The sequence below is a fragment of the Rhipicephalus sanguineus genome, chromosome 8 (assembly GCF_013339695.2).
Source record: "Rhipicephalus sanguineus isolate Rsan-2018 chromosome 8, BIME_Rsan_1.4, whole genome shotgun sequence".
NCBI lineage: Eukaryota > Metazoa > Arthropoda > Arachnida > Ixodida > Ixodidae > Rhipicephalus > Rhipicephalus sanguineus.
In genome coordinates, this window is record NC_051183.1 from 160,874,373 (window position 1) to 160,893,996 (window position 19,624).

The window sequence follows — 19,624 nt, forward strand, 5'->3', positions numbered from 1 at the left end:
CCGCGCCGCTGACTTATGCCGCTGTTACTGCTAATCGACCGCGACCTCCACCTTTGTCGACTCCTCAACCTGTGCGAATACCAACGACGCCTAGTACACAGCAGTGCTACGGAAACCCCTGGCGCACAGCTGACAACCGTCCCATTTGCTACGCTTGCGGGTATCCAGGCCATGTCGCGCGCTTCTGTCGTCGGCGCTTCGCAGCGACCTCGGCTGCACCGAGGTACCCCGACTACTCTTTTCGGGCCCCGTACGACGCGCAACGAGAACCGCCACCTCAACTTGATCGACTACCAGGTGAACGTGACGCGCTGCCAGCCGAACGAGACCGCCAACGTGCTTCCGAGTACCGACCATTCGCTTCCCGTCACTCACCCTCACCACGGCGCCGTTCTCTGTCACCCCTGCGTCGCCGACCGAACCAGCTGGAGACGGAAAACTGACTGCCGCAGCTCCGGAGGCACGAGCTGCGTGGTCGTCACACTGTGCAAGTCCTCGCCTGTCCCCCGCCAATGTTATGGAAGTGTTCGTTGAAGGTTTCCGAACTCTCGCGCTTGTTGATACTGGTGCTGCCATATCTGTGATGAGCCGAAAACTTTGTCGCTCTATAAGAAAGGTAACGACGCCGCCTTCCGGGTTTTCGCTCAGTACAGCGAGTGCGCAACAAATTTAACCGGTTGGGGCATGTACGGCCAGAATCGTCATTCAGGACGTTTTGTACCACATAGTTTCTCGTGTTGGCCGCGTGTTCGCATGATGTAATACTCGGATGGGATTTTTGTCACGCCACCACGCCGTTATTGACTGCGCTCGCGCACTGGTGGAACTTTCTGTGTTTTCTGAGGCCCCATCTACCGACAGAGAACGACCCCATGTCGGCAAGCTTGTTGTTGCCACTGACACTGACGTTCCTCCTCTCAGTGCTGTCATAGTTCCTGCCCACTGCGCTGAATTTTCTGGCACAACCGTTGTGTTCACGCCATCTGACGTTTTCAGTCGCCGCCAGTACATCGCTGCCATTTGCCGTTCTGCCACCTCATCAGCATGCGACGGGAATATTGGTTTGCAACCCCAGCGTATGCCCTCTCACTTTGCACATTAACGAGACGCTTGGCCACGTCCAGCCTGTAGACGAAAATGCTATCGTGCCCATTGAATCCTGTGAAACTGAAGCAAAACTTCATTTGAACGCTGTGACTCCTCGTTTTACTTCCGATGACGTCTCCTCTGATGTATTCAACCGATCCATCGCAAACGAGCTCCCTCAGGATAAACGGGCACAGCTTATTGCGCTTCTTCATGAGTTTAGACATTCATTCGACATCCCGCAGAAGGCACTGAGTAAAACTAACACAGCTGCTCACAATATCGACACGGGCAGTCACACTCCGTTGCAGCAACGGCCCTACCGTGTATCACCAACGGAACGGAATATCATCGCGGAGCAAGTGAATGACATGCTTCAGCACGGTGTCATCGAGCCTTCCTCTAGTCCCTGGACTTCACCTGTAGTGCTCGTGAGGAAAAAAGATGGTTCGATTCGATATTGTGTGGATTACCGACGTCTCAAAAAAATTACGCGGAAAGATGTCTACCCTCTTCCCCGCATCGATGACGCCATCGATTGCCTACAAGGTGCCGAATACTTTTCGTCATTGGACTTACGTTCAGTTTACTGGCACGTTCCGATGGCAGAATGTGACCGTCCTAAAACAGCGTTCGTTACTCCAGACGGCCTGTAGGAATTCACAGTAATGCCATTCGGCCTGTGTAATGGGCCTGCAACGTTTGAGCGCATGATGGACAGCATTTTACGCAGCCTAAAGTGGCAGATATGTTTATATTACGTCGATGATGTTGTCGTGTTCTCCCCAGATTTTTCTACACACGTCGACCGTTTGCGCACGATTCTTCAGTGCCTTACCTAGGCAAACCTTCAGCTTAATCTGAAGAAGTGCCGCTTCGGGGCTCGCCAACTCACTATACTTGGTCATGTTGTCTCAAAGGATGGAATTCTTCCAGACCCGGACAAACTTCGTGCGGTCGCCGAGTTTCCTAAGCCGACTGCATTCAAAGAACTTCGGAGCTTCGTCGGCTTGTGCTCTTATGTTCGTCGTTTTGTCCGTAACTTTGCGTCGATATAACACCACTTACGAAACTACTTGCTGGCCCTGCTAATCTTTCCAGTTGGACCCAAGCATGTGACGAAGCCTTCGACGCACTGCGCCGCCTGTTTACGTCACCACCCATTCTGCGCCGTTACTACCCCACTGCTCCTACCGAAGTGCACACAGACGCTAGCGGCGTCGGTCTTGGCGCAGTACTCGCGCAACGTAAGCCCGGCATTCCAGAGTACGTCGTCGCGTATGGTAGCCGCGCACTCACAAAAGCAGAAACCAACTACTCAGTCACCTGGAAAGAGTGCCTCGCAATTGTGTGGGCATTAAAGAAGTTTCGTCCTTACTTGTACGGACAGACTTTCGACGTCGTAACCGACCATCATGCACTCTGTTGGTTAGCTTCTTTGAAGGATCCTTCCGCTCGCCTTGGACGTTGGGCTATTCGCCTACAAGAATTTGACATCCGCGTCGTCTACCGACCTGGGCGAAAACATTCTGACGCGGACGCACTCTCTCGATCGCCAGTGCAATCTAGTGAAGACCCGCACTCAGAAGCTGCCCTTCCCATCACTGCCGTTTCCGTCGCGAACATGTCATCTGAGCAGCGAAAAGGCCCATGGATTGCCTCTCTCTTCAACGTCCTTTCCGACTCTTCAACGTCTGCATACCCACATGCTCTTCGTCGCCAAGTCACACATTTTGAGATACGAGACGCTTTATTATACCAATGAAATCACCAAACGGATGGTCGCAAATGGCTCTTAAGTATACCAAGCCACATGCGATCTGACGTATGTGCATATTTTCACGCTGACCCGCAACATGCCCACACTGGCGTGTTAAAAACGTACCAACGGCTCCGCCAGCGTTACTACTGGCGTGGCATGTACACCTTCGTCCAAAAATATATTCGATTATGTCCATTGTGCCAACAACGAAAATCATTTGCCCATTCACCCAGATTACTGCAGCCTCTAACGTGTCCGGCACGCCCTTTCGACCGTGTTGGCATTGATCTATATTGACCGCTTTTTGACACCGCAGCTGGCAATCGATGGATAATTGCCGCCGTAGACCATCTAACGAGATACGCTGAAACAGCTCCGCTGCCTTCAGCCGGTGCTCGTGACGTAGTCAACTTCGTCTTACGTCGCTTCGTCCTGCATCACGGTGCACCACGCGAACTACTTAGCGACAGAGGGCGTGTGTTTTTATCCAAGGTTCTTCAAGAACTCCTTCGCGCATGTCGCACGGTTCACCGTACCTCTACAGCCTACCACCCGCAGACATGCTCGCGATGTATGTCGATTCTGACCAGTCAAACTGGGATGTGGTCCTCCCTTTGTCACTTATGGATATAATACGGCAATGCAGTCAACGACGGGCTTCTCGCCTTTCTTTCTCCTATATGGCCGCGAACCGTGCACCACCCTTGACACTATTTTGCCGTATCGTCCGGACGCCTCCGAATTCAGCCCTGTTTCTGAAATTGAGCAGCACGCTGAAGAGTGTCGTCAGTTGGCACGCTCATTCACCTCGGACAAACAGGCCCTCGAAAAAGAACGCCATGACCGCAACCAGCAAGTCGAGACTTTCCCCGTTGGTTCGTTCGTTTGGCTCCGACTGCCCTTCCATTCCCCTGGCCTGTCGTCCAAGTTTGCCCCCAAGTATCACGGTCCTTATCGCGTCGTGGAACGTCGATCACATATAACGTACGTGAGTGAGCCACTCAAGCCATCTACAGACAGGCGCCGCCTTGGTCGGGAGACAGTCCACGTCAGTCGCCTCAAACCATGCCAAGACCCCTTCCTTCTGTCGTCACCTTGACTCGCCAGGATGGCTCTCCTTTGTCGCCGGGGTGTTGTAAGGAGGAAGAAGAACAACATGCCGCAGTGGGACACCACCTTAGCTGGTAGAACCAAGCGCCAGCTGTTGGTGCCAGCGCTGCGATTCTTGTGTCGGTTGTCGCCGCCGCTTTCAGTGTCCATAGGCATCCTGACCAAGTGCTACTTGCGTCAATAAAACCTGTATCACATGGATTTCTAACGGCGCAACAACGCAGACGAAAAGAGAAATGATCACACGAACACAAGCGCCAAATCCATGCATCCGTACCAATTCACCCAATTGTCGGTGCTACTCAACAGGAAAACAGCCTAGAGCTTTACCAGAACGTTTATATGTCTCGCATATTTGAATCACTTGTTCCAGGAATATGTTTTCTGTTGATCGCGGAGGCTCAGCATTTCTGTCAATCAGCCTCGCTCTCCAGAGACTAAGCAGACCAATAAGAAAGATTAGGTTATAGGGTATTGTCCTGTGCTTTTTCACATCAAGGTACCTAATGTTTACAGGGTTGATTTCAAAGTCTTTTTACAGTGTTCGCTACAGAACATCTCGAAAGAAGACTGCATCGCAGCAATCAATAAAACAAGGATAAATAGTTTCCAGCTTTTTACACAATGTGCAATTTATGCCCCAGGGAACAAGGAGTTCTTTAGTGCTTTGCCATGTCTTCACAGGAGGAGCACTTGTGTGCATCTTAAACAACAATCTCTTTGTTCCCGGAGACACGCACATTTTGTTAACTCGAGTTAGTACATCAGAAAACATACGATTTCCAAATGTAGCCCGATATAGCGGGATAAGAAAGCATAGATCAATAACACTCTTCACCAACTCCTTTCTGCTCGCGCTAAACAAATAGGTTGCTGAAAATTTTTCCAGAAATAGTACTTGAAACTTTTTTGTAATAAGACCGTATACAGGATCCGTGTCGGGAAGGAACTACATTAACGTATGTAACAGAGCGTGATAGAAGAGCAAGATGACAACCAGGCAACTCGCGCCGCCATTTACATTTTGTGACGTCTGGTTACGTCACAAAATGAGAATTGCGCCACGAGTGGGTCGTTGAATGCTTCCAACCCATTACAAAGGGCTCAGCCATAATTATTCCTCATCATCAGCCGCCGCATCAACAAAATGCACATAATGGCTTACAGATGCGTAGATGGCACCTCGCTTCTCCGCAGAATGACGAATAATGGCGTAGCGGGTGCTTCGTAACTTCACAAAATTATGATTTATGGCCTAATGCGTATGTTGGAAGGGTACTAGTATTAGTAGCCGCAAGAGAGTTTACAACGGGATCTAGAAGTGCCGCTCTTCCATCTTTCGCTGTGACTGTGCTGCGCTTTCGATGCAGGCCTGGAGTTTTTAAGCGTGCTGACTGTACAGCTTTGTACTTGAACTATTCCGGCCAATGTGGATCATCGCTGAATGCGGTTCCGCGGAAGAACTTTCTCCTTAGGATCCTTAGCATGGTGAACTTTATGGTCACCGATTGGTAAAGTATCCGCACGGACGTCTGACGCATGTTTAGGCACTGTTCGTTTACAGCCTGCCTTGGTAGCTTAACATTCCTGAAGTTTTCGATTTCCTGTCATGTGGGCCGCATTCCGAAGGGGGAGATGCAAGCACTCCATGTGCAGAGATGTAGTGCACGCTGTTGAGCCTCAGGTGGTAATCGGGCGTCCCCAATAGAGCGTGTCTCAAAAATGTTGCGCCTTTGACACGTGAAAACCGAGAATGTTATAATTTCCTTCTGTGAGCATCGACCAACCTGCATATCCTGTCCTCGAGCCAACCCCCTAATATGTACCAGTAAGCGCTTATTACTAGCATTTTTCTTCGTGGGTTCCGCACGAATTTTCGTAGATAATGCAGCATAACAGGCGAGTACCTGTGGGCAAGCAGTGCGCCCATCGGTCGCATCCAGCATAGCCTCCCAGGGTACTGCTGGTTCAGGCGGCTGGAAACGAAATTCCCCGACTGGCGGCCGAGCATACGGTATGCCGCGGTACTCCTCCACCACGGTGTCCAGCACACGTACCCTCCTGCCACGGACGACGCCTAAGCTGGTCCGCCTCTCGGCACTGTGCGCCACGCCCAGCAGCAGCAGCAGCAGCAGCAACCCACGCTGCTTCATCTTCCTGTCCAGACAGGTGAACGGGCTCTGGTTTCTAAGCACCTAGCGAGAACGAAATTCTTGTAATCTCCCCCTTAACTTGGTGTTGACCAAAATTGGCATGATTGGGTAAGAGGGTTTGACAAATATGACTGTCTGGTCATGACATGAATAGCGTGAAAATCCTGTCGCGTGCGTCGTCAAACCCTTTCGCCCGGACACATGAAGCACATGCCCGTCTACTACGGGCCGCAGCGTACGGGTATGCGCCACAGGTAATTGACAGTTTGTGTCTACCCAGGAACGCCGAGAACAGACATTGGCAACTTAAATACGAGAGCGTTAAGAAAAAAATTCGACAGATCCCACGCCTTCTGGAAATCAGTTTCATGCGAAGCAGTCGGCGATCTTTATGCTGCAGCTGTTTATGCTGCATTTTTGGCTTTGAGCCAAGCGTTACAAGGTGGATCGATGTGATTTTATATTGTAACGAACAAATACAGCGCCTGCCGCTAAAATAACTATTTATTTAGGGCGAACCTGTGCCCGTCAACTCAAGACACAACTTTTTGCAGAGATGTCTTGTCTTGTCTTGTCGCCTAGATCTTGGCTCATACCCACAAGGGGGATTGGCCACACTGTACTTTATAATGTAAATGGTTCACACAACGCTTGCTAAAAAATAACAAAAAAAAGAGAAATTAGATAAGAACTGTAATTACATTCGTTAAAAAAAAGTGAAAGGGGCAGACGCTTTCGATAAACCATAATATATAAACAAATTAGCAAAAATAAAGAAGGGGGTCAAAGAATTGGATGTAACTGGCGGTACCACTAGCAGCGTATCCTTCCGGTTGCCCGCCGCTAGCTAGTCCTAACCTCGTCTACTTCTTCTTCACACATGTAGTCGCGTGCCGCTCATTCCATCAGCCGCCAGTCTTCTTCTTCAGCCTGTGGTGTCGGGGCACGCGCAATCCGGCGTTGTATTGCGCGCTTTGCGCGCCAGTTCTGTGGCGGAGTTTATAAAAGGAGGAAGCAGCGTGCTTCTTCAAAGGGTGTCGAATAACTTGTGGCATTAATCCCCCTCCTGAAACGCATCGTCCCGATGCGTGCAGAGAGCCAACAGCTTTGCTAGTATACATATGATCTGGTGTTTGAGCACATGTACCAGTTTCGTTCAGTGCCTTTCGTAGTACGGTTTCATGCGTACTACATGTACGACTTCTGGGTGATTCCTGCGTCGTGTTGAGCACACTTGACCTTCAGGGATTACCTCGTAATTTAAGGGACTTAACCTGCGAAGTACTTTGTAAGGGCCGAAATAGCGCCGCATCAACTTTTCAGACAGGCCACGTGCACGTACAGGCGTCCACACCCACACTTTGTCTCCGGGGTTGTACTGTACATCCCTTCTCCTTAGATTATAGCGATTTGCGTCGACGCTTTGCTGTTGAATGATGCGGTGCCTTGCCAACTGTCGTGCCTCTTCTGCCCTTTCTATGTATTCGCTGATGTCAGGGTCATCCTCATTCGAACTGTTGACAGATAACAACGCGTCTAAGGTCGTTGTTACCGTCCGACCGTAGACAAGTTGAAATGGTGTGAAGTGTGTCGTCTCTTGTAGCGCGGTATTGTATGCAAATGTGGCATACGGCAAAATACTGTCCCATGTCCGATGTTCGATGTCCACATACATGGCAATCATGTCAGCGAGCGTTCTATTGAGCCTTTCAGTTAAGCCGTTTGTTTGCGGATGGTATGCCGTAGTTCTTCTGTGGTCGGTATGCGTGAGTTTCATTACAGACTGCATCAAGCGGGCAGTAAACGCTGTTCCTTTGTCAGTTACGACAACCTTAGGTGCGCCATGTTGTAGTACTATCTGAGTGACGAAAAACTGCGCTACCTCATTCGCGGTTCCTTTTGCGAGAGTCGACGTCTCAGCATAGCGGGTCATGTAGTCTGTTGCTACTACGATCCATCGCTTTCCCGATGATGAGACAGGAAATGGTCCAAGTAAATCCATTCCCACCTGCTCAAATGGCCCTTTCGGTGGCTCTATCGGTTTCAACAGACCCGCCGGTTTCAGTGGTGGTATTTTGCGTCTTTGGCAATCTCGGCATGACTTGACATAGCGCTGTACAGAATCCATCAATTTCGGCCAATAATATCTTTGGCGGATTCTTGCCAAAGTCCGACTTATACCCAAATGGCCAGCCGATGGGTCATCATGACACGCTTCTAAGATTTCTGCTCGCAGTGATGATGGTACAAGAAGCAGAAACGTCTCACCGCTGTGTTCGAAGTTTCTCTTGTAGAGGACGTTATCCCGGAGAACATAGGAACACAATCCACGGACGAAAACTCGTGGTACCTGAATTTGCTGACCCTCCAAGTAATGGATAAGCGGGAGTAGTTCCGGGTCCTTTCGCTGATGACGAGCCATCTCGGACACGTTCAGAGCTCCAAGAAATGGGAAATCTTGTTCTTGGTCAGAGGATGAAGACTCTACTGGTCCTCGTGACAGGCAATCCACGTCGTTGTGCTTCTGACCAGACTTGCAGACAACGGTGATGTCATATTCCTGCAGACGCAGGTTCCATCTAGCAAGTCTTCCCGAAGGGTCCTTGATATTCGCCAGCCAACACAATGAATGATGATCGCTGATCGCTCGAAATGGTCTGCCGTATAGGTATGGGCGGAACTTACTGATGGCCCATATTACTGCGAGACATTCCTTCTCTGTCGCTCCGCATTCGATAGAGTGCAGCTCGCGTAAGCAATAACTTTTTCTTCTCCCTTCTGCCACTGTTTTAGGATGGCGCCGAGACCAACGTTACTCGCGTCGGTATGGATGTCTGTTTCGGCGTCTTCATCAAAATGAGCAAGTATAGGAGGTGAATGCAAACGTCCAGTACTGCAAGCATCCAGTACTGTTCTCAGTCGGTGCAGGTGCTGCTCGAAGGTAGAAGAAAAAAAAATCACAGCATATCCACGGGGTGAATGATGATGAGTGGGGCGAAGCTACGGAGGGAATCATCTGTAAACCGTGAAACTCTTCCGTGAAATGCGCCTAGTACATAATATAAAGAGTGTGAAACATCGTGTATATATTAAACATCAAACTTTTATTGTACTGTTGGTTTACGTGGTCCCTTCATTATCACTTGTGATCGGTGAAATGCAAGAAAGAAGTCCGCTCCCGAGCGAAAGAGCGCCAAGAGCGACCGCATTCCCCGCTCGCCCTGTGCGAATTAAAGGCAAGGCTAGAGGGAAGACAGGACGCGCGTTCCACGACGCGACGTCGGTAGCATGCCCAACGAAAGCCAACGGAACGCGATCGTGCAAGTGCTCCGGCTTCGCATCGCCTCATGGTTCCATTTAGCGTCCCAAAACCAAACATATTGCTCAAGGTGTGCCTTGCGTTTTTCGTAGAAATAATTTCTTTATCATGTACACTAAGACGAAAAGTTGAAAGCTCACTAGAGTGTATCGCCCGCAAAGTATGTCTTTTAGTGTGATTTAACTCTCGTACGGCAGGGTCCTCGCGCCGTTGCCGGTCCATCTCGCCCGTTGACGATCGGGCGAGGTGGCTACATAGAACTACTACTACTACACTTTAAGAAAAACATCTGGCGTTCTTTCGTTCTGCTTTTACAAAACATCTGGCGTCTTTCGTTGGTTTATTTCACCAATCAACGGCGTTTTGAACAAAATTTTTATTGTTTAATCACGCACACGAGAAATCTCACCAGGCACTACCTTGGAGGTAAACAATGGCTGCTAATGGCAATGAGAGACAGAAGAAGTCGGCTTTTAGCTAACACTTACACTTCTACTTCTACTAACGTTTCCTACTGGAACATGCCAATGGCTGCTAATGGGGAATGAGAGACAGAAGAATTCGGCTTTTAGTTAACGCGCACGCTGCGAATTTTTTATTGTTCAACAACGCACAGGAGAAATCTCCCACCGGCACCACCTTGGAGGTCAAAGCGTAAGACTAGTTACTCACTACTACGACCACGACGACTACGAGGGACGAACGGGTGCCGCCTTAAGGAGCTTCGCCCCTAAAACTACTACATCATCGAGATAGACGAGGCACGATTGCCATTTTAGCCCGGAGAGGACAGTGTCCATCATCCTTTTGGAAGGTGGCGGGAGCAGAGCACAAACCAAAAGGGAGTACTTTGAACTCATAGAGTCCGTCGGGTGTCACAAATGCCGTCTTCTTGCGATCTCGTTCGTCCACTTCGATTTGCCAGTATCCGCTCTTTAAATCCAATGATGAAAAGAAGTGCGCGTTGCGTAACTTATCCAAGGTGTCGTCAATTCGTGGTAGTGAATAAACATCCCGCTTCGTGATGAGGTTCAGTTTTCTGTAGTCAACACAAAAGCGCAGGTGTTGTCCTTCTTTTTGACCAGTACCACCGGTGATGCCCACGGACTATTGGATGGCTGTATTACGTCGTCCTTCAACATTTCTTCTACTTGTTTCTTTATGGCTTCCCGTTCCTTTGGAGCCACTCGGTATGGACGTTGGTGCACTGGCCTCACATTTTCTTCGATTAGGATGCGGTGCTTTGCGACGGGAGTGCGTCCCACTTTCGAAGAAGTGGAAAAACACTCCGCGAATTCTTTGATCAAATTCACAAGCTGCTCTTTCTGTGGTGATGAGAGCTCTCTGTCGATGTCTATCGATTGAAGGACGCTGTACACTGACGCAGAAGCTGGCGGGGCTTTCTCAAGAGTGCAAACATCCGCGACTTGCACATATTCATGCAGGGATGCTATGGCTGTTTCCCTCGCCACATGCTGCACCTCATTGCCAAAGTTGGTCAATAGGACATCCGCACATCCATCCCGAATGTTCACTAGACCTCTTGGGACGCATATTCCCTTTTCGATTAACAGGCCGATGTTTCCATCCACTAGTCCATCATAATCACTGAAAACGTCACTTCTCACAAGAACTGTAACACTGCAACGTGGCGGCACGGTCACATCTTCGTCCACAATACGGAGAGGTGAGGCGACTAGTTGCTCCGTATGACACACGGCGACAGCGTTCTCCGTAGAAAAAGAAACTTTATTAATACTTCTTCTTGGGCGAGTTGGTTCATATTCTAGATTAAGGGGGTAACAGCGCGAACACACACCCACAAGAGAGACGACACGGACACAAAAGCGCTGACTGACAACTGGTTTTATTGGCAGAATGATGCACCTTATATACGCCAAAGTGAAGCATGAAAAAGAAAAAGAAATAGAGGGATGAATAACAAAGATTAACAACCCGCAGCGCCAACAACGCATAACAGCCAACCAAAGAAAACCGCAGGAAAACGTGACCTAAGACCCGACAGCCGCATCTAGAAGATAAAACTCACAGTCAAGGAGGGCAAGAGATGGGGCGCTAACACACTTGTTATCAAGTTTCTTAATATGATAGGCTTCTAAACTGACACGTGCAGTCTTGTCTTCGCTCCTACCAAGAATCATGGTCCCTTCAAACCGGGCCACACATCCTGTGCATTTAATGACATGCGCAACTAAATGTGCGTACTTATCATCTAGCTTTTTTAATTTTTGTGCGTGTTCCCCCAAACGGTCGTTGACACAGCGCCCAGTTTCGCCAACGTAGAACATCCCACATGACATGGGAATGCAATAGACCACTCCAGTGGAACACTTGACGAACGGCGTTTGGTGGTTCTTCTGGCAACCACGTTTGCTGGTGTTGCAAATACGTGGGCACAGCTTTCCCAGCTTATTGGGGGCAGAGAAACAAATTGGGACCCCGTGCCTACTTGCCACCTTCTTTAGATGGTGGGAAAGCTTGTGAACATACGGTACAACCTCAGGCCTAAGGGCCTTCCGGTGGTCCTCAGCCGTTGTACGTCCCGTTCCACGTTTCAACTTTTGAAGGAGGGTCTCAGAAACAGCAGTCAAGACCGAGTTGGGGAACCCTGCAGCCGAAAGACGGCGTAACTGATTGTCGAAACTAGGCATCATTTGATGCGGGCACGATTTTTTGAGAGCCGATTCCAGACACATCATGGCTGTAGCTCTCTTAATCGTCTTAGAATGTGCCGAATCAAAGGGCAGCAATCCCTTCTTAGCCCTCGGGTAGTAGCCCCAGCAAGCGTGTCCATCGCAGAACGTTATTTTAAGGTCTAAAAACTGTAAAACCGAATGTTCGGGGAGTTCATGGGTAAAACGCAACCCAAGTCCTTGTGCACTAAAAACTGATAAAACTTCACCTACTGTAGAGGGGTAGGTGAAGGCTGGCTGTTTCCTTAAAACCACTAAAAAATCGTCAACATACCTAAAAATTCTTAAAACCGGCCCCCCATTAAAAACCTGTTCTAGAGTCTTATCAACCTCAGCAAGAAAAAAAAAATATCACACAAGATAGGGGCTACGCAAGAGCCTATGCAAACGCCATCGCGCTGCAAGAACGGCTGTTCGTCAAACATTATAAAAGTAGAGTTTAAATAAAACTGCAATAAAGTCAAGAAATTATCAACGGACAAGCCGACTGAGTTCTGGAAGGACACGTCACCGTTATCCTCTATGCATTCTTTCACTGAAACCATCAGTTGCTTCTGCGGAACAGAGTAAAACAAATCCTGCACGTCTACTGAAAAACAATAAGAAACATCGTCATTACCCTCTGAAAACTTTGCGACATCAGCAGATTTTTTTACAAGAAACGGGTCGTCGACCACGAGCATTTTGAGGTAATGACGATGTTTCTTATGGTTTTTCAGTAGACGTGCAGGATTTGTTTTACTCTGTTCCGCAGAAGCAACTGATGGTTTCAGTGAAAGAATGCATAGAGGATAACGGTGACGTGTCCTTCCAGAACTCAGTCGGCTTGTCCGTTGATAATTTCTTGACTTTATTGCAGTTTTATTTAAACTCTACTTTTATAATGTTTGACGAACAGCCGTTCTTGCAGCGCGATGGCGTTTGCATAGGCTCTTGCGTAGCCCCTATCTTGTGTGATATTTTTCTTGCTAAGGTTGATAAGACTCTAGAACAGGTTTTTAATGGGGGGCCGGTTTTAAGAATTTTTAGGTATGTTGACGATTTTTTAGTGGTTTTAAGGAAACAGCCAGCCTTCACCTACCCCTCTACAGTAGGTGAAGTTTTATCAGTTTTTAGTGCACAAGGACTTGGGTTGCGTTTTACCCATGAACTCCCCGAACATTCGGTTTTACAGTTTTTAGACCTTAAAATAACGTTCTGCGATGGACACGCTTGCTGGGGCTACTACCCGAGGGCTAAGAAGGGATTGCTGCCCTTTGATTCGGCACATTCTAAGACGATTAAGAGAGCTACAGCCATGATGTGTCTGGAATCGGCTCTCAAAAAATCGTGCCCGCATCAAATGATGCCTAGTTTCGACAATCAGTTACGCCGTCTTTCGGCTGCAGGGTTCCCCAACTCGGTCTTGACTGCTGTTTCTGAGACCCTCCTTCAAAAGTTGAAACGTGGAACGGGACGTACAACGGCTGAGGACCACCGGAAGGCCCTTAGGCCTGAGGTTGTACCGTATGTTCACAAGCTTTCCCACCATCTAAAGAAATTGGCAAGTAGGCACGGGGTCCCAATTTGTTTCTCTGCCCCCAATAAGCTGGGAAAGCTGTGCCCACGTATTTGCAACACCAGCAAACGTGGTTGCCAGAAGAACCACCAAACGCCGTTCGTCAAGTGTTCCACTGGAGTGGTCTATTGCATTCCCATCTCATGTGGGATGTTCTACGTTGGCGAAACTGGGCGCTGTGTCAACGACCGTTTGGGGGAACACGCACAAAAATTAAAAAAGCTAGATGATAAGTACGCACATTTAGTTGCGCATGTCATTAAATGCACAGGATGTGTGGCCCGGTTTGAAGGGACCATGATTCTTGGTAGGAGCGAAGACAAGACTGCACGTGTCAGTTTAGAAGCCTATCATATTAAGAAACTTGATAACAAGTGTGTTAGCGCCCCATCTCTTGCCCTCTTTGACTGTGAGTTTTATCTTCTAGATGCGGCTGTCGGGTCTTAGGTCACGTTTTCCTGCGGTTTTCTTTGGTTGGCTGTTATGCGTTGTTGGCGCTGCGGGTTGTTAATCTTTGTTATTCATCCCTCTATTTCTTTTTCTTTTTCATGCTTCACTTTGGCGTATATAAGGTGCATCATTCTGCCAATAAAACCAGTTGTCAGTCAGCGCTTTTGTGTCCGTGTCGTCTCTCTTGTGGGTGTGTGTTCGCGCTGTTACCCCCTTAATCTAGAATGTGAACCAACTCGCCCAAGAAGAAGTATTAATGAAATTCCTTTCTTATACAGTGGGCCCATCTTTCTGTGTTTCACCTTCTCCTTGCTTCACCGACCTTCTACTCAGCCACATCGTCCACGCTACATGCCAGGCAAGACGTTTTGCATTTTGCATCCGAAAAGGTCTCGTCCCCAACGAAGTAAGTGACCTCTTCGGCCCGGTTAAACCATCGTGGGGGCATGTGAAAAGACTTTGCAAAATTCTTCGATCAGAACTATGGCGACAAGTCCGACTGTTTCAGGATTGGTTGCGTCTTGTGTGTTTAAAAGCTGATCCTGAATGGCTCGCGATGAAGAAGCTCGCATCTTTGAAACGCCTAACGGCACAGCTCACGGAGTGCAGGTGGAGGTGTATCCTGAATCAATTGCTCCTGTGTACAGGAGGCAGGAAAATGCCGCGAGGAACAAACAGTGTTGACGTCTTGGGTGATGTACACGTGCCCGAGAAGTTTATGAGTCTACTGCAGAAAGGCCCTAAATTTGGTGTTCAGCCTGGTGTTCCTGTGCATGACCTAATCGCGTTGAACCGGAAAGTGGCCGATAAAGTTACAGATGAAAATCGGGACCGCTGTCTTCTTGAAGGTGTCGAGTGCCTGCGGAAGTATGCTCCGAAAAATGCGGACCGGCAACGTAATAGTTTGTTAAAAGACGTGGTGACATTCTTCAAGACCAACAACTTGATGCTTGTCCAAGCCGATAAAGAAGGCGGGTTCGCCGTTCTACCGAAGGGAACCTACAACGAAAAAGCGAAGGCTGCTATAAACAAGAATTTCGTCCCCGTGAAGAAAAGTGAAGTGCGAGTGAAAACCAAGTTCGTCGAGTTTTGTAAGCGGCTAGATTTAAGTACGCTTGCGAAGGATATAACTAACAGTAGAGGTAATAGCTTGAACGCGTTTTTTACTGCCAAGACCCACAAGCCTGAATTTCCGTTTAGGACCATAGTTAGTGAAGTGGGATCGTGGCAGAGGAATGTTAGCCAGTTCTTGTTAAAAAAACTCAAAATGCTCGTGGTCGACGACCCGTTTCTTGTAAAAAAATCTGCTGATGTCGCAAAGTTTTTAGAGGGTAATGACGATGTTTCTTATGGTTTTTCAGTAGACGTGCAGGATTTGTTTTACTCTGTTCCGCAGAAGCAACTGATGGTTTCAGTGAAAGAATGCATAGAGGATAACGGTGACGTGTCCTTCCAGAACTCAGTCGGCTTGTCCGTTGATAATTTCTTGACTTTATTGCAGTTTTATTTAAACTCTACTTTTATAATGTTTGACGAACAGCCGTTCTTGCAGCGCGATGGCGTTTGCATAGGCTCTTGCGTAGCCCCTATCTTGTGTGATATTTTCTTGCTAAGGTTGATAAGACTCTAGAACAGGTTTTTAATGGGGGGCCGGTTTTAAGAATTTTTAGGTATGTTGACGATTTTTTAGTGGTTTTAAGGAAACAGCCAGCCTTCACCTACCCCTCTACAGTAGGTGAAGTTTTATCAGTTTTTAGTGCACAAGGACTTGGGTTGCGTTTTACCCATGAACTCCCCGAACATTCGGTTTTACAGTTTTTAGACCTTAAAATAACGTTCTGCGATGGACACGCTTGCTGGGGCTACTACCCGAGGGCTAAGAAGGGATTGCTGCCCTTTGATTCGGCACATTCTAAGACGATTAAGAGAGCTACAGCCATGATGTGTCTGGAATCGGCTCTCAAAAAATCGTGCCCGCATCAAATGATGCCTAGTTTCGACAATCAGTTACGCCGTCTTTCGGCTGCAGGGTTCCCCAACTCGGTCTTGACTGCTGTTTCTGAGACCCTCCTTCAAAAGTTGAAACGTGGAACGTGACGTACAACGGCTGAGGACCACCGGAAGGCCCTTAGGCCTGAGGTTGTACCGTATGTTCACAAGCTTTCCCACCATCTAAAGAAGGTGGCAAGTAGGCACGGGGTCCCAATTTGTTTCTCTGCCCCCAATAAGCTGGGAAAGCTGTGCCCACGTATTTGCAACACCAGCAAACGTGGTTGCCAGAAGAACCACCAAGCGCCGTTCGTCAAGTGTTCCACTGGAGTGGTCTATTGCATTCCCATGTCATGTGGGATGTTCTACGTTGGCGAAACTGGGCGCTGTGTCAACGACCGTTTGGGGGAACACGCACAAAAATTAAAAAAGCTAGATGATAAGTACGCACATTTAGTTGCGCATGTCATTAAATGCACAGGATGTGTGGCCCGGTTTGAAGGGACCATGATTCTTGGTAGGAGCGAAGACAAGACTGCACGTGTCAGTTTAGAAGCCTATCATATTAAGAAACTTGATAACAAGTGTGTTAGCGCCCCATCTCTTGCCCTCCTTGACTGTGAGTTTTATCTTCTAGATGCGGCTGTCGGGTCTTAGGTCACGTTTTCCTGCGGTTTTCTTTGGTTGGCTGTTATGCGTTGTTGGCGCTGCGGGTTGTTAATCTTTGTTATTCATCCCTCTATTCCTTTTTCTTTTTCATGCTTCACTTTGGCGTATATAAGGTGCATCATTCTGCCAATAAAACCAGTTGTCAGTCAGCGCTTTTGTGTCCGTGTCGTCTCTCTTGTGGGTGTGTGTTCGCGCTGTTACCCCCTTAAAGAAACTTTAGATTCTTGCAAGTCGATGATTGCGCTGTTTTCTTGCAAGAAGTCCATACCTATAATGAGCTCACGGGAACACTCGGAGAGAACAATAAAGCTGCCGGCGTACACGAATCCTCTTATCCCTAATCTCGCTGTACACACTCCCACGGGGTTGACTAAGTGCCCTCCGGCGGTACGTATCTGAGGTCCGGTCCATTGAGTCAGCACCTTCTTCAACTTATTTGCAAGGACGCTACTGACCACGGAGTAGTCCGCCCCAGTGTCTATTAGAGCAATAGCCTCAAGGTCGTCGATGGTGACTAGCAGTTCGGATGTAACGTCACCATAACTGCACTTGTCCGTCGTTGCGTAACTGCCGTCGTCCGGTCGGGTTAGCGATGGAGGGTTTTCAGTTTTCCGAGTATCAGCGGCCTTGCCTCCACAGGTCGCTGGCTCTAGTTTTCCCGCCGTGGGCTAGGTGAACGACGTCTCGGGAGCATTGACGATGGAAGAGGACTTGGCGACCGATAACGCATTGGTGCTGTTGACCGCGACTCTCGTTGCTGGGTGTCCTGAAGCGTATGGTGCGAAGACAAAAACTCTTCGATTTCGTAAGGGCGCTCACCGTTCCGAGGGCAGGGTGCATTGACTGGGAAACCACGCAGTCCCACTCGACGATATTGACAAGCCCGGTAAAGGTGACCTGCCTCTCCACAGTGGTAGCAGAGAGGCCACCGGTCTGCAGTGCGCCATACGTCGCTCTTACGTGGTCTTACTTCCGGCATGGGTGGTGGTGTACTCAAAGGAAACGTCGGGGGTATAACGGCCGCCGGTGCTGTCCGGATGGTGCGTCCGAGGTCCTGTCGTACAACTTGCGCATACGATAACTGAGGCTGAGGTTCTGGTTGTACACGGTGCAGTGCCTGAGGCTGCGGTTGAAGGATTGCTTGACGCACTTCTTCACGTACAACGTCCGCAAGCGAAGGCATCGCTGGAATACCTTGAGCCAGTTGCATTTTCTGTAGCTCTTCTCTCACGACAGCCTTCACCACTTTCCGCAAAAGGTCGATGTTGCTCGTGAGGGTTGTTGACACCGCGCTAACTGATGAGACGCCTACGTCCCTGTTGTACTGGCGCGCGCGCTGCTGCAGTGTCTTCTCTATCATCGTTGCCTCTGATCTAAACTCAGCCACAGAGCGGGGCGGATTACGCACTAGGCCTGCAAAAAGCTCCTCCTTCACTCCGCGCATCAGATGCCGCAACTTCTTCTCCTCAGCCATGTTTGGGTCGGCTCGGCGGAAGAGTCGGGACATGTCTTCAATGTACATAGCCACGCTCTCGTTGTTTCGTTGGTTTCTCGTCTGAAGAGCGGCCTCTGCCTTCTCTCTGCGGTCCGTGTTTGGGTATGTAGCCAGTAGCTCCCTTCGGAAGTCGTTCCATGACAACAACGACGCTTCGTGGTTTTCGAACCACGTACGTGCAGAATATTGTAGTGCCACGTAGACGTAGCGAAGTTTCCTGGCTTCGTCCCAACCGTTCAAGCTAGTGACGCGCTCGAAGCCCTCCAGCCAGTCCTCGGCATCTTCGAAAATGTCGCCGTGGAAGACTTCTGGTGTCCGGGGCGAATCCACGACGACATGTGATGGAGATGGCCTCGCTTGGGCGGCCATCGTGGCGTCTGAGCTTACGGTCTCCACTGGTCTTGACGAATCGAAGAGGGGACGAAACTCGGGCTGCTCACCTCGTAGGCGGCGACTCGTGCGTTGGTGGACAGGCGTTAATTCCGCTGGCTCCAATCTACGCTCCCTAGCCTGAGGTGGGCTTGGACTCATTACCCCGCACCTCCACGAGTTTGTAACGAACAAATACAGCGCCTGCTGCTAAAATAACTACAGTCGAAACCCGCGATAACGAAATCCCGAGAGAACGAAATTCTCACCGCAACGAAATATTTTCGGAGCACCGGCGAACGCCCATAGGATTCAATGCATTTCGTAACTCGCGACTACGAAAGATAGTCATACCGCAGTCCCTCATTAACGAAATTTTTGAAGCACGAATGCGCAAATAAGCTACTCTCGCAAAATTAACTACATTCGAAAACTGCTGAAATGCATTCGTGGTACACTTAAATTGGGCAAAACTATCGCTACAGCGCACTTGAGAAGCAGCCGCAATCATTGTTTACAAAAAAACATGAAGCTGGCGACAATGATGATGATGATGGCTTGCCGAAACGCCTGCTCGTTATCGCGGACTACGTAGCCAAATCCACATTCCTCATGGAGTTTCGTTTGTTGGCTTGGCTCATGTGCTTGGCTTTGTCGGCTTTGCGCGCACATGGTCGCGTGTGTGGAGCCATTTGTGGAGCGTCTGCTTGGTCGCTTGGTGCAACGTGAACTGTGTGTTGCGATTGCTTCGTCCGATTTCGCTGCCTGCGAAGATGCCGCCTCCAACGAAAAAGCGGAAGTTCATCACTCTGGAAGATAACGCTGCAATCATCAGAGGTGGAAAAGGGCAGGAAAAAAATGGACATCGCCGAAGAATTCGGCGTTGCGTGCAGCTCGCTGTCCACTATTCTGCGCTGATCCGCGCTGATCCAGCGGAGCCGGAAGAAGGT